The sequence below is a fragment of the Pongo pygmaeus genome, chromosome 21, assembly GCF_028885625.2.
Source record: "Pongo pygmaeus isolate AG05252 chromosome 21, NHGRI_mPonPyg2-v2.0_pri, whole genome shotgun sequence".
Classification (NCBI taxonomy): Eukaryota; Metazoa; Chordata; class Mammalia; order Primates; family Hominidae; genus Pongo; species Pongo pygmaeus.
The window spans coordinates 34,155,357-34,167,633 of NC_072394.2; the positions used below are offsets into that span (position 1 = coordinate 34,155,357).

At 43.3% G+C, this 12,277-nt stretch overlaps 1 protein-coding gene across 7 annotated transcripts in view; it reads left to right on the top strand.

Moving 5' to 3' along the window:
* Window positions 1-2,024: 2,024 nt before the first annotated feature.
* Window positions 2,025-12,277, top strand: part of TPX2 (TPX2 microtubule nucleation factor) — a 62,620-nt gene continuing 52,367 nt past the window's right edge. For 2 of the 7 annotated variants that reach the window (XM_054466889.2, XM_063659114.1), the window contains exons 1-2: window positions 2,077-2,444; window positions 5,309-5,415. The gene's annotated coding sequence lies outside the window, so the exon portion shown is untranslated. Of the gene's footprint in view, window positions 2,445-5,308; window positions 5,416-12,277 lie in introns of all 7 variants that reach the window. The other 5 variants (XM_063659113.1, XM_063659115.1, XM_054466890.2 and 2 more) reach the window with 4 other exon arrangements.

The following is a 12,277-nucleotide window of genomic DNA, read 5'->3' on the forward strand; positions in this document are numbered from 1 at the left end:
CACCCCATTTTAACTGTGGAAAATTTCAAACTCATACAAGAGTATATGTATGTATTTATGTATCATGAACCCATCACCAGGTTCAACAATTATCAATTTGTAGCTAATCTTGTTTCATCTAAATCCCCACCTACTTATCTTCACTGCCTACTCCCAATTATTTGGAAGCAGGTACCAGAGTAATTTCATCCCTACCATATCTATATTTATCTCTACAACACAAGGACTCTTAAAAAATAAAACAAAAGGTGTGGTGGCTCACGCCTGTAGTCCCAGCACTTGGGAGGGTGAGGCGGGGGGATCACCCAAGGTCAGGAGTTCGAGACTAGCCTGGCCAACATGGAGAAACCCCGTCTCTATCAAAAAATATAAAAATTAGATGGATGTGGTGGCGCATTTTTAATCCCAGCTACTTGGGAGGCTGAGGCAGGAGAAACCGGGAGGCGGAGGTTGCAGTGAGCTGAGATCACACCATTGCACTCCAGCCTGGGCTACAAGAACGAAACTCCGTCTCAAAAAACAAAACAAAACAAAACAACAACAACAAAAAGAAAACAAAACAAAACTCTGGCAGTTTATGTTTTGAAGAAACTAAATTGTCCTGTGGTTTTCCTGTCTGGATTTTGCTGATTGCACCCCCATCGGTGTGAATTAACTGAACCATACTTTAAAAATTACTATAATTTCATGTTAATATGTACAAAATCTGGTATGTCAACTCCCCCAATCTTTTTCAAAATTCAAGATGCCAATACTTGTGCTTTTGCTCTTCCATAGGAACTTTAGAATTAACTTGGCAAATTCCAGAACAGAACCCACTGGGACTTTCATTGGAATTACCTTGACCTTTTTTTTTGTTTTGAGACAGAGACTCGCTCTGTCGCCCAGGCTGGAGTGCAGTGGTGCAATCTTGGCTCACTGCCACCTCTGCCTCCTGGGTTCAAGTCATTCTCCTGCCTCAGCCTCCCAAGTAGCTGTGATTACAGCCACGCGCCAGCACGCCTGGCTAATTTCTGTATTTTTAGTAGAGATGGGGGGGGGAGGGTTTCAACATTTTGGCCAGGCTGGTCTCGAACTCATCGCCTCAAGTGATCTGCCTGTCTCGGCCTCCCAAAGTGCTGGGATTACATGCGTGAGCTACCGCACCCAGCCTAGGCTTAATTTTTGAATCTTTAGCTTTTGCTGGTATTATGAAGGGGGTTGTTTTGTTGTTCTTGTTGCTGCTATTTTCTAAATGATTAAACAAAATTAAGGTGGTGGGGGTGGTATCGTTATGATGTCTACGCTGTTCTGGAACTCTTGGTCTCAAGGGATCCTTCTGCTTTAGCCTCCTGAGTAGCTGGGATTATAGGTGAGCGCCACGAAGCCCGGCCTCTAATTAATTATCGGTGGTGTATAAAAAGAACAGACCTTCTTCATTCGAATCCCATCTTCTCCATTTATTATGTGATTTTTGATATGTTTGTTCAACTTCTCCGAGCCTTTGTTTTCTTTTTACGACATGGGGATCATAAGCCGGGATGCAGTTGGGAATAAAGCCGGGATGCAGTTGGGAATAAAACCGGATAAACCTCCCAACGAACCGCGGGTTTCATTAGATCAGGGCAGGGACTGAGTAAAGGGTTTCAAAGACTCCTGCACTATTGGGAAGGACGATACGGGCGAGTTTATGTTGCTTGCATGCAGGCGACTCCATGTTAAGACGAAGTGAACTCCCTGAACCTTCAAGGGATAATGCACAACCATAACGAGAATAATTTTTAAAAACAGAGTTTTCTTCCCTGAAAACTTGGGGAGGTCCAGGATGCGCGCCATTCTGTGATCTAGGTTGACTCTCCACCTCTTCAGTTGGTACCACCTTTCCCAAATAGTTTGGAGCAGAGCACTCCGGTCTTTGTAATAATGTACTCCTAAGGGCTGTTCCAGTGGACTCACGCAGGCGCAGGAGACTACACTTCCCAGGAACTCCGGGCCGCGTTGTTCGCTGGTACCTCCTTCTGACTTCCGGTATTGCTGCGGTCTGTAGGGCCAATCGGGAGCCTGGAATTGCTTTCCCGGCGCTCTGACTGGTGCATTCGACTAGGCTGCCTGGGTTCAAAATTTCAACGATACTGAATGAGTCCCGCCGCGGGTTGGCTTGCGCTTCGTTGTCAGATCTGAGGCGAGGCTAGGTGAGCAGTGGGACGAAAAGAGGGAGCAGCTAGGGCGCGGGTCTCCCTCCTCCCGGAGTTTGGAACGGCTGAAGTTCACCTTCCAGCTCCTAGCGCCGTTCGCGCCGCTAGGCCTGGCTTCTGAGGCGGTTGCGGTGCTCGGTCGCCGCCTGGGCGGGGCAGGGTGCGAGCAGGGGCTTCGGGCCACGCTTCTCTTGGCGACAGGATTTTGCTGTGAAGTCCGTCCGGGAAACGGGGGGAAAAGGAGTTGCAGGAGGCTGTCGGCTAATAACGGTAACGATAATTATTGTTATTACCATGCTAACAGGTTATAAACATTGACTGAATAAAGCACCCTGCATGCCCGTTCTCATTTAATTTCCTCGCCAAGCCAATGTAGTTGGTGCTGTTCTTGGTCCCTCTTGACAGAAACTGAGGAAGGAGGAAGGAGGAGGAAACTGAGGCCCAGAATCTAGATACATTTCGAGAAATGGGTGATACAGTAGCCATGCCCTCAGGAAGTGTGGCGTTTGATGGAGGAAAACAGAGGTAGTCACAAATAAGTACATTTCAAAACTGTTGTCGAAAACAGGAAGGTAATTAGATGGTGTGAGAACGTAATTGAGGGAGAGTTTAAGTCCACTTGGAGTTGTCTTCTATTTGGGATTTAAAATTCATTATATGTTATCCATATTTGTCCAGCTCTCTTTTTGTATGGAATCACCAGATATTATTCCCTTTCTCAACATTTATAGATTGGAGCGGGGTAAGGAAAACCAAACCAAGTTATAATGTAGAATTGGTTTACCCCCTATTTTCTTGACATATAACGTCTGGTTTTCCACATATAATTTTCTAGTAGTTCAGTAACATGGACTCCCCCCAAGTCAGTCCTACTTAGGATAGAAGAGGATTTTGACTCCTGGATTTTGCTTTAAGACCAGCTCTGGGTTTACTTCCTGCTTCACCCTTACCTTTTCTTGACATCCTGTGGCCTCTCTTTGAATTTCTCTCACTCATCAAATGTTGTCAAAAATAGGACTATTTGCTGCTGTAGTAAGGATATTCTTGTATTGTGGCCTTAGTGTATTACACCACCCCCACGTCAGACTTGAGTCCCCCTGGTTGGTTTGGGTGAGTCAGTTCAGTATTAAGCTGGCATTCTTGGATCAAAATTATGTGGCTCTCAGCTAACTCAGCCATTTAGTTGACCTTTGAGGGTACTGTGCTCAGATTGGCATGAGATATTATGGGTATACAGATATGTGATGTACTCAAACGTTTTTTGGTATGTTTGGGGACAAAAACATGGTTTGAAATTGGCAGGTGAGAATCAGAACAAGACAGGACACCATCTGGAGGCTCTACTGTTTTGTATTCTAAGTGTCCGGACAATTTAGAGGTGAGGGAGATCAAGAGCCAGTTTGTGTTTCTGTGCTTCACAAAGCCACCTTTGTCTAATTCTTGATAAGCAGAGTTTGGTTAGACAGGGACTGAAACAATCCTGGTGCATAGGAATCACCCACTAAATACCTGTTGAATTGAGTAGGCAGGAAGGCACTATCTAATTGACTACAAAATTGTGGGTATGAAAAACTGGATTGTATTCAACTAGGTTGGTAAATTTGTTTAGACTTTCAAATTATCTGAATAGGGTTTATTTGGCCAACCTTATGCTTAAATCTGTGTATTCCAACCTTGATAAAATTAATTTATTGCAATTAAGTTTGTCCAGGATTATGTGAGAGAGTCCTTCATTTCTTTAGTTACCAGGAGATGTTCAGGGCTCTTCTATATCTGGTTAATTTTCCTTCAGTTTTTTCTGGGTCTCTTCCCTAATTCTCTTTGAGTTCCTGGGAGAAAGAGGAGGGAGATTTAAATGCCCTTTGACATACTTAATTTTCTTTGCTATGGGTAAAGTTAGGAAGCAAAATTGACTGTAGAGTTTTTTTTTTTTTTTTGAGACGGAGTCTCACTCTGTCTCCCAGGCTGGAGTGCAGTGGCGGGATTTCAGCTCACTGCAACTTCTGCCTCCCCTGTTCGAGCAATTCTCCTACCTCAGCCTCTTGAGTAGCTGGGATTATAGGGATCTGTCACCACACTTGGCTAATTTTTGTATTTTTTTTTTTGAGATAGCGTCTCGCTCTGTTGCCTAGGCTGGAGTGCAATGGTGCGCTCTCGGCTCACTGCAACCTCCGCCTCCCGGGTTCAAGCAATTCTCCTGCCTCAGCCTCCCAAGTAGCTGGGACTACAGGCGCATGCCACCACACCCGGCTAATTTTTTTGTATTTTTAGTAGAGATGGGGTTTCACCGTGTTAGCCAGGACGGTCTCGATCTCCTGACCTCGTAATCTGCCTGCCTTGGCCTCCCAAAGTGCTGGGATTACAGGTGTGAGCCACTGCGCCTGGCCTAATTTTTGTATTTTTAGTAGATACAGGGTTTCACCACGTTGGCCAGGCTAGTCTCGAACTCCTTATCTCAGGCGATCCACCTGCCTCGGCCTCCCAAAGTGCTGGGATTGTCTGGCCTTAGAGAGATTTCATAACCCAAGCGATTCTGTGAATAGATCTGTATTTGAGACAGAGATGTAGAGATCAGCAGCCCAAGGTATTCTGTGAAAAAAGGATAGATAACTGCAGAGGGCTTCCGTTTTTGTTTGTGTAGGGAAACTTGGTAAAAGGAGAATAAAGAACAGTGAGAAAAGTATAAAATTGTATCTAGAGGTTACTTTGGAAATTAAAAAATAATGTTATTTGTGCTTAGTAAAACAAAGTAGTAAAAGTTTGCTCTTTTTTTTTTTTTTTTTTTGAGACAGAGTCTCACTCTGTTGCTCAGGCTGGAGTGCACTGGCTGGCACGATCTCGCCTCACTGAAGCTTCCGCTTCCCAGGTTCAGGCGATTCTCCTGCCTCAGTGTCCCGAGTAGCTGGGATTGCAGGCGTGCACCACCATGCCTGGCTAATTTTTGTATTTTTAGTAGATATGGGGTTTCACCATGTTGGCCAGGCTGGTCTTGAACTCCTGACCTCAAGTGATCCACCTGCCTTGGCCTCCCAAAGTGCTGGGATTATAGGCGTGGGCTACTGCTCCTGGCCTGTTAACCCTTTTTTACTACAGAGAACTTGGAACCTGTTTCATCACTTTTCTGCTTCTTCCAGGTTCTTGATACATATTTGCCAGACTTCAAGATTTCAGAAAAGGGGTGAAAGAGAAGATTGCAACTTTGAGTCAGGCCTGTAGGCCTGATAGACTGATTAAACCACAGGTAAGGCAGTGACCATAGGAATAAGGAACATTAATATATCAGCTTCATAAGTGTTTAAATGATTTTAATGTAATTTTATAAAGTAACACATATTTTGGAAGGAAATTTATTTATTATGAAAAGCAAAAAGAAAATAAAATTACCCACTATCCTACCTCTCAGATAAACCATGGTTAGGATTTTGATAGATTTCTTTATAATTTTTTTCTGTGTCTATATAGTCATTCCCTGATATCCATGGGGAATTGGTTCTAAGACCTTCCCAGGATATCAAAATTCTCATATGTGGCCGGGTACAGTGGCTTATGTCTGTAATCCCAGCACTTTGGGAGGCTGAGGCAGGCGGATCACCTGAGGTCAAGAGTTTGAAACCAGTTGGCCAACATGGCAAAACCCCATCTCTACTAAAAATACAAAAATTAGCTGGGTGTGGTGGTGCGCACCTGTGATCTCAGCTACTTGGGAGACTGAGGCAGGAGAATCCCTTGAACCCGGGAGGCAGAGGCTGCAGTGGGCCAAGATCTCATCACTGCACCCCAGCCTGGGCAACAGAGCAAGACTCTGTCTCAAAACAAACAAAACAAAATTCTCATGGGCAACAGAGCAAGACTCTGTCTCAAAACAAACAAAACAAAATTCTCAGATGCTCAAGCCCTGATATAAAATGATGCGTAGTATTTGCATATAGCTTATGTACATACTCCCATATACTTTAAATTATCTCTAGATTACTTATAATACTTAATACAATGTAAATGCTGTGTAAATAGTTGTTGTACTGTATTGTTTAGGGAATAATGACAAGAGAAAAAGTCTAGGCTGGGCACAGTGGCTCAGGCCTGTAATCCCACCACTTTGGGAGGCTTAAATAGGAGGATTGCTTGAGGCCAGGAGTTTGAGACCAGCCTGGGCAACATAGTGGCACCCTGTCTCTACAAAAAAAAAAAAACATAAAAAAATTTAGCCAGGCGTGGTGGCACCTACTTGTAGTCCCAGCTACTTGGGGGGCCAAGGTGAAGGGTCACTTAAGCCAAGGAGTTTGAGGTTACGGTGAGCTGAGGGCGCCACTGCACTCCAGCCTGGGTGGCAGAAAGAGACCCTGTCTCAAAAAAAGTCTGTACATATGCAGTACAGATGCAGTTTTGTTTTGTTTTGTTTTGTTTTGTTTTGTTTTGTTTTGTTTTTTGAGGCAGAGTTTTGCTCTTGTTGCCCAGGCTGGAGTGCAATGGTGTGATCTCAGCTTACTGCAACCTCTGCCTCCCGGGTTCAGGCGATTCTCCTGTCTCAGCCTCCCGAGTAGCTGGGACTACAGGCATGCCACACCTGGCTAATTTTGTATTTTTAATAGAGATGGGGTTTCTCCATGTTGGTCAGGCTGGTCTCGAACTCCTGACTTCAGGTGATCTGCCTGCCTCTGCCTCCCAAAGTGCTGGGATTACAGGCGTAAGCCACCGTGCCCGGCCTTGCAGTTTTTTTTTCCCCCAGATATTTTTGATCTGCAGTTGATTGAATCCACAGATATGGAACCCATAGATACGGACAGCCAACTGTATTTCATTTTTTAAAAAATCATACACTAAAAACTTATGTTAATTTTTTTAACTTTTTTTTTTTTTTTTTTTGAGTTGGAGTCTCACTCTGTCGCCCGGGTTGGAGTGCAATGGCGCGATCTCTGGCTCAATGCAACCTCCGCCTCCCAGGTTCAAGCAATTCTCCTGCCTCAGCCTCCCAAGTAGCTGGGATTACAGGCACTTGCCAACCACGCCCAGCTATTTTTGAGTTTTTAGTAGAGATGGTTTCACCCTATTGGCCAGGCTGGTCTCAAACTCCTGACCTCATGATCTGCCCACCTCGGCCTCCCAAAGTGCTGGGATTGCAGGCTTGAGCCACCATGCCCGGCCTCTAATTTTTTTAACTTAATAATCAGGGCTATGAATATTTTCCTGTGTCATTAATAAATTTTCTTCTCTTTTCTTTTTTGTTTTTTTTTTGAGACAGGGTCTTGCTCTGTCACCCAGGCTGGAGTGTGCACTTCAGTGGCGTGATCACAGCTCACTGCAGCCTCCATCTCCTGGGCTCAAGTGATCTTCCTGCCTCAGCCTCTCGAGTTGCTGAAACTACAGGTGCATGCCACTGTACCCGGCCAAATTTTTCTACAACATAATTTTAACGGCTATATGGTATTCCATTATTGGTCCTTTATATTACTTTTACCCAGTGAAATTGCTGGTCTAAAAGAATGCGTATTTTTGGCTGGGCGCAGTGGCTCACACGTGTAATCCCAGCACTCTGAGGAGGCTGAGGCGGGCAGATCACCTGAGGTCAGGAGTTCAAGACCAGCCTGGCTAACATGGTGAAACCCTGTCTCTACTAAAAACACACAAATTAGCCAGGTGTGATGACGGGTTCCTGTAATCCCACTGATTCGGGAGGCTGAGGTGGAAGAATCACTTGAACCTGGGAGGTGGAGGTTGCAGTGAGCTGAGATCGTGCCATTGCACTACTGCAGCCTAGGCAACAGGCTGCAGGCTCCATCTCAAAAAACAAACAAACAAAAAGCATATTTTTAAAAACTTTTGACCTGTAACACCAAATTGCCTTATAGGAAGATTATGCTGATTTACCTAAAACAGTATATATTCACATAGGCATAAATGTATAATTTAAAATAGGTAATATATTTGTATGGTGCAAAAATCAAAAGAATATAAAAAGCTTCATGGTTTAAAATCTTCCTCCAACCTTGTTACTTCTTCACTCTCACCATCCATAGGCAAACACTTTTTTTTTTTTTTTTTTTTTGGAGACAGAGTCTCACTCTGTCAACCAGGCTGGAATACAGTGGCACAATCTCAGCTTACTGCAACCTCTGCCTCCCTGGTTCAAGTGATTCTCCTGCTTCAGCCTCCTGAGTAGCTAGGATTACAGGCGCGCCACCACACCTGGCTAATTTTTGTATATTTATTAGAGATAGGGTTTTGCCATATTGGCCGGGCTGGTCTTGAACTCTTGACCTCAGGTGATCCACCCGCCTCGGCCTCCCAAAGTGCTGGGATTACAGGCATGAGCCATCTAATAAACACTTTTATTAGGTTCTTGGGTTTGGGTGTTTGTGTGTATTCCCCAAACCAGATACCTTTTGAAGGGAATAAATCTCTATAAAATGAAATGACTGCCATTTGACTAGGATTGTAATCTGCAGCCACACTGTCAACCATTACAAACTTTTTCAGCTTCATACTATTGGAATATCAGATCACTTTGGGATTCTACTAAGATTTCCTTTTAGTATTTTACAAAGCTCTGTGTCATTATCTGTCCTAGTAGTAAACAGCATCATTGATTTCCATCTAGGTCCTATTAGTCATAGATAGATTATGGTTTGTTGCAAAACTGAGTTTGTAATCCTTAAAAAAGGGCAATATGAAACATACAAGTTTGGGAGAGAAATGATAGGAAATATATTTGCTTGAAGTTTCTGGACAGTGATGAATTAGAACAAGTGTCCATGTGTCCTGTGCTGACTTCTGAGTGTTGGACAGTGAGGGATTGTCATTGGATTTTAAATTGACCCAATTTTGGAAGCTTCATAGATCTGTTTTTGTAAACAGATCCAATTTCAACATAGAAGTTAGCAAACATAAATGTGGAAACACAAAGTCCATTAAACTTCCTTCAGACTTAGTTTGTGACTGATTAACAGTTAAAATTGCATGCTGGATTATGTTGCCATTTACTGACTGCTGCTAATCCCTTATATACAAGAAAAAAATGTAGGTGTTTTCTCTCTGGGTAAGATGAAAATAACTCCACTCTATTTTACTTGTGGTAATGTAACAGGATCTCTTATCCCTTGTGAAAGTAGGAGAGGATGTCCCTGGAGAAATGGCACTGCCTGGGATGGGACCATCTTAACTAACTATATTTCTAATGAAGTGTTGTCTTACTTTGTTTATTCTATTACATTACCAGTTTAACTCATGACTTTCTCTTTAATAGAAATAGGCAAGTCATATCTCACTGGCTGGATAGCAAGGTGTTTGAGAGCATCTGTCACACCAAAGTCTTTGTTTTGCTTAGGAGCTGGTAGTCCACTATTTCACCCTGCTTAGAATGTACCCTCTTGCAGCTTTCCCCCACCCGGTCTGAACCTGCACCTTTTGATTTATAGAGCTTGTCAAGACTAGTTATTTTTGGTTTGAGAGTGAAGAAAGATGGGAGGCAATGGGAGGTTAATTTCAGATGAATGTGGGAACAGGTTACATTGCTTTGTCGGCAATCTTCCTAATTTGTATTTGTCTTCCCCTTCCATTTATCTCTTACCCTAGAAAAAGTCAACGTTCATTCTTAGCTTGTAGAACTCCGCAGGTCTGTCTGTATTTTTTAAGTATTACTTACATCAGGAAACCGTCTCTGATCCTCTTTTACCCTGTTCTCCTTCTCTGCACTTCCAGAGCGCTCTCTGTTTATGCCCTCTTGCAGCAAGGATAGCCCTATATTGTAATTGTTTGCATTCCCCCATTCAATTGTGCGTTCTTGGAGGGAAGATATTTTTGTTGTTGTTGTTCTTTGAGAAGGAGTCTCGCTCTGTCCCAGGCTGGAGTGCAGCGGTGCAGTCTCAGCTCACTGCAACCTCCACCTCCTGGGTTCAAGCTATTTTCCTGCCTCAGCCTCCCGAGTAGCTGGGATTAAAGGCATGTACCCACCACTCCCGCTAATTTTTGTATTTTTAGTAGAGACGAGTTTCACCATGTTGGCCTGGCTGATCTTGAACTCCTGACTTCGTGATCCGCCTGTCTTGGCCTCCCAAAGTACTGGGATTACAGGCATAAGCCACTGTGCCCGGCCGAGATTTTATCTCTCTCTCTCTCTCTCTCTATCTATCTATCTATCATTTTAGTCTTCACTTTTTGGAAACAAAAATGGGCTATAAGACACGATGGATGGCATTGAATAGGTAGTTTTTAGAGGAACCTAATTGGTTCATAGCATACAGGATAGGCTTTTTCCTTGGGTCTTTGTAGGAATATTGGTCAATTAATAGCTATTTTTCCATACAGAATATTTCTAGTTTTGCAAGAATCTGAAGCTGTGGTAGATTCAGGTAATTTTGAAATGTGAAGCTGATTCTCTTGCTTGGCAGCTTGATTTGTTTGGGGGAATGTGGTTGACGCATGTGCCTTTTTTTTTTTTTTGTGAGACCTGTTGACAGAAATTCAATCTTGATTAAGGGGCGCAGGAAGGCATCCAGTTCCCACCATGCCTCGGGCTCTCTCATTTAAACAGCTGCTTTGGCTCTGGCCTGTTTCATTTCCCACTAGGCCCTGTGGACTTTAATTTTGGAAGATTTCACATCTCATATTTATTATTTCTGGGGGAGGTAGTGTCGTGAAACCGAAATTACCCAGTAGTTAACTTTTCGTTTTCTTGATGTACTTGTGCTATCAGCCTTCATTGAAGAGAGTCAGACTTCTCAATGGATATGTATTTATTTATTCTCTTTTTCCAGGGAGAGGGGATGGTCTCCTAAGTTGGCCATTCTAGACCAAAATATAGCTTAAAAGAAGCTTTTTTTTTTTTTTTGAGATGGAGTCTCGCTCTGTCACCCAGGCTGGAGTGCAGTGGCGCGATCTCGGCTCACTGCAGGCTCCGCCCCCCGGGGTTCACGCCATTCTCCTGCCTCAGCCTCCCGAGTAGCTGGGACTACAGGTGCCCGCCACCACGCCCGGCTAATTTTTTGTATTTTTAGTAGAGACGGGGTTTCACCGTGTTAGCCAGGATGGTCTCGATCTCCTGACCTCATGATCCGCCCACCTCGGCCTCCCAAAGTGCTGGGATTACAGGCGTGAGCCACTGCGCCCGGCCAAAAGAAGCTTTTTTAAAGAACAGATCATGTTAGGAAAATAATATTTTGTTTTTAAAATTTCACCTAAAGATTAAGTGTACTTAGGTTTGCACCCCTCGCCTTTTGTTCCCCACTAATCAAATGTAGTCTTAGACCTCAGAGGACAACCTTTCTTCTGCTGCTTGAACCCTCTTCCTAGTCTCTTTACTCTAGAATATCACTGAGGTTTTCACTAACCACCATCTTATATAGAGGAAAAACTTCGTATGGAAAAGTACACTTAAAAAAAGAAGAATCAAGGGATTTTTTAAAAATTTAATGAGAAGATTCAGATCAGAGCTTTCCAAATATATTTAGAACAGGATTTGTAATTTGCTAAAGTTTTCTTTATGAGCATATCAGGGGTGCTTAGTTTTCGTAAAGGGCAGAATTTGTCTTTGTTGAACAGGATCTTATGATTTGATTACTTACCTCCTTTTTGAAGCAATGTTTATAGGAAAACTTGAGCATTAGAGAGACCCCAGATTTTGGAATCCTGCAGACTTGGTCTTTGAAAACTCAACACTGCTATGTATTAGTTTGGTGATCTTGGAATAGTGTAACTTCTCTGAGCTTGTTTCCTTGTTTATAAAATGGTGATGGTAGCATTTATTTATAAAGACATCTATCGTCTATATTGTTAATGCAGTTTAAATGAGATGATTTATGTGAAGTGTCTGGTAAGGTGCCTGGCCTACAGTAGACAGTATTTGGAAGTTATTGTCTCTTGCTCCATGACATTTGTTATTTATTTATTTAAATGTCAATTTTTTTTTTTTTTTTTTTTTTTTGAGACAGAGTCTCGCTTTGTTGCCCAGGCTGGAGTGCAGTGGCGCGATCTTGGCTCACTGCAACCTCTGCCTCCTGGGTTCACGCCATTCTCCTGCCTCAGCCTCCCGAGTAGCTGGGACTACAGGCACCCACCACCACGCCCGGCTAATTTTTTTGTATTTTCAGTAGAGACAGGGTTTCACTGTG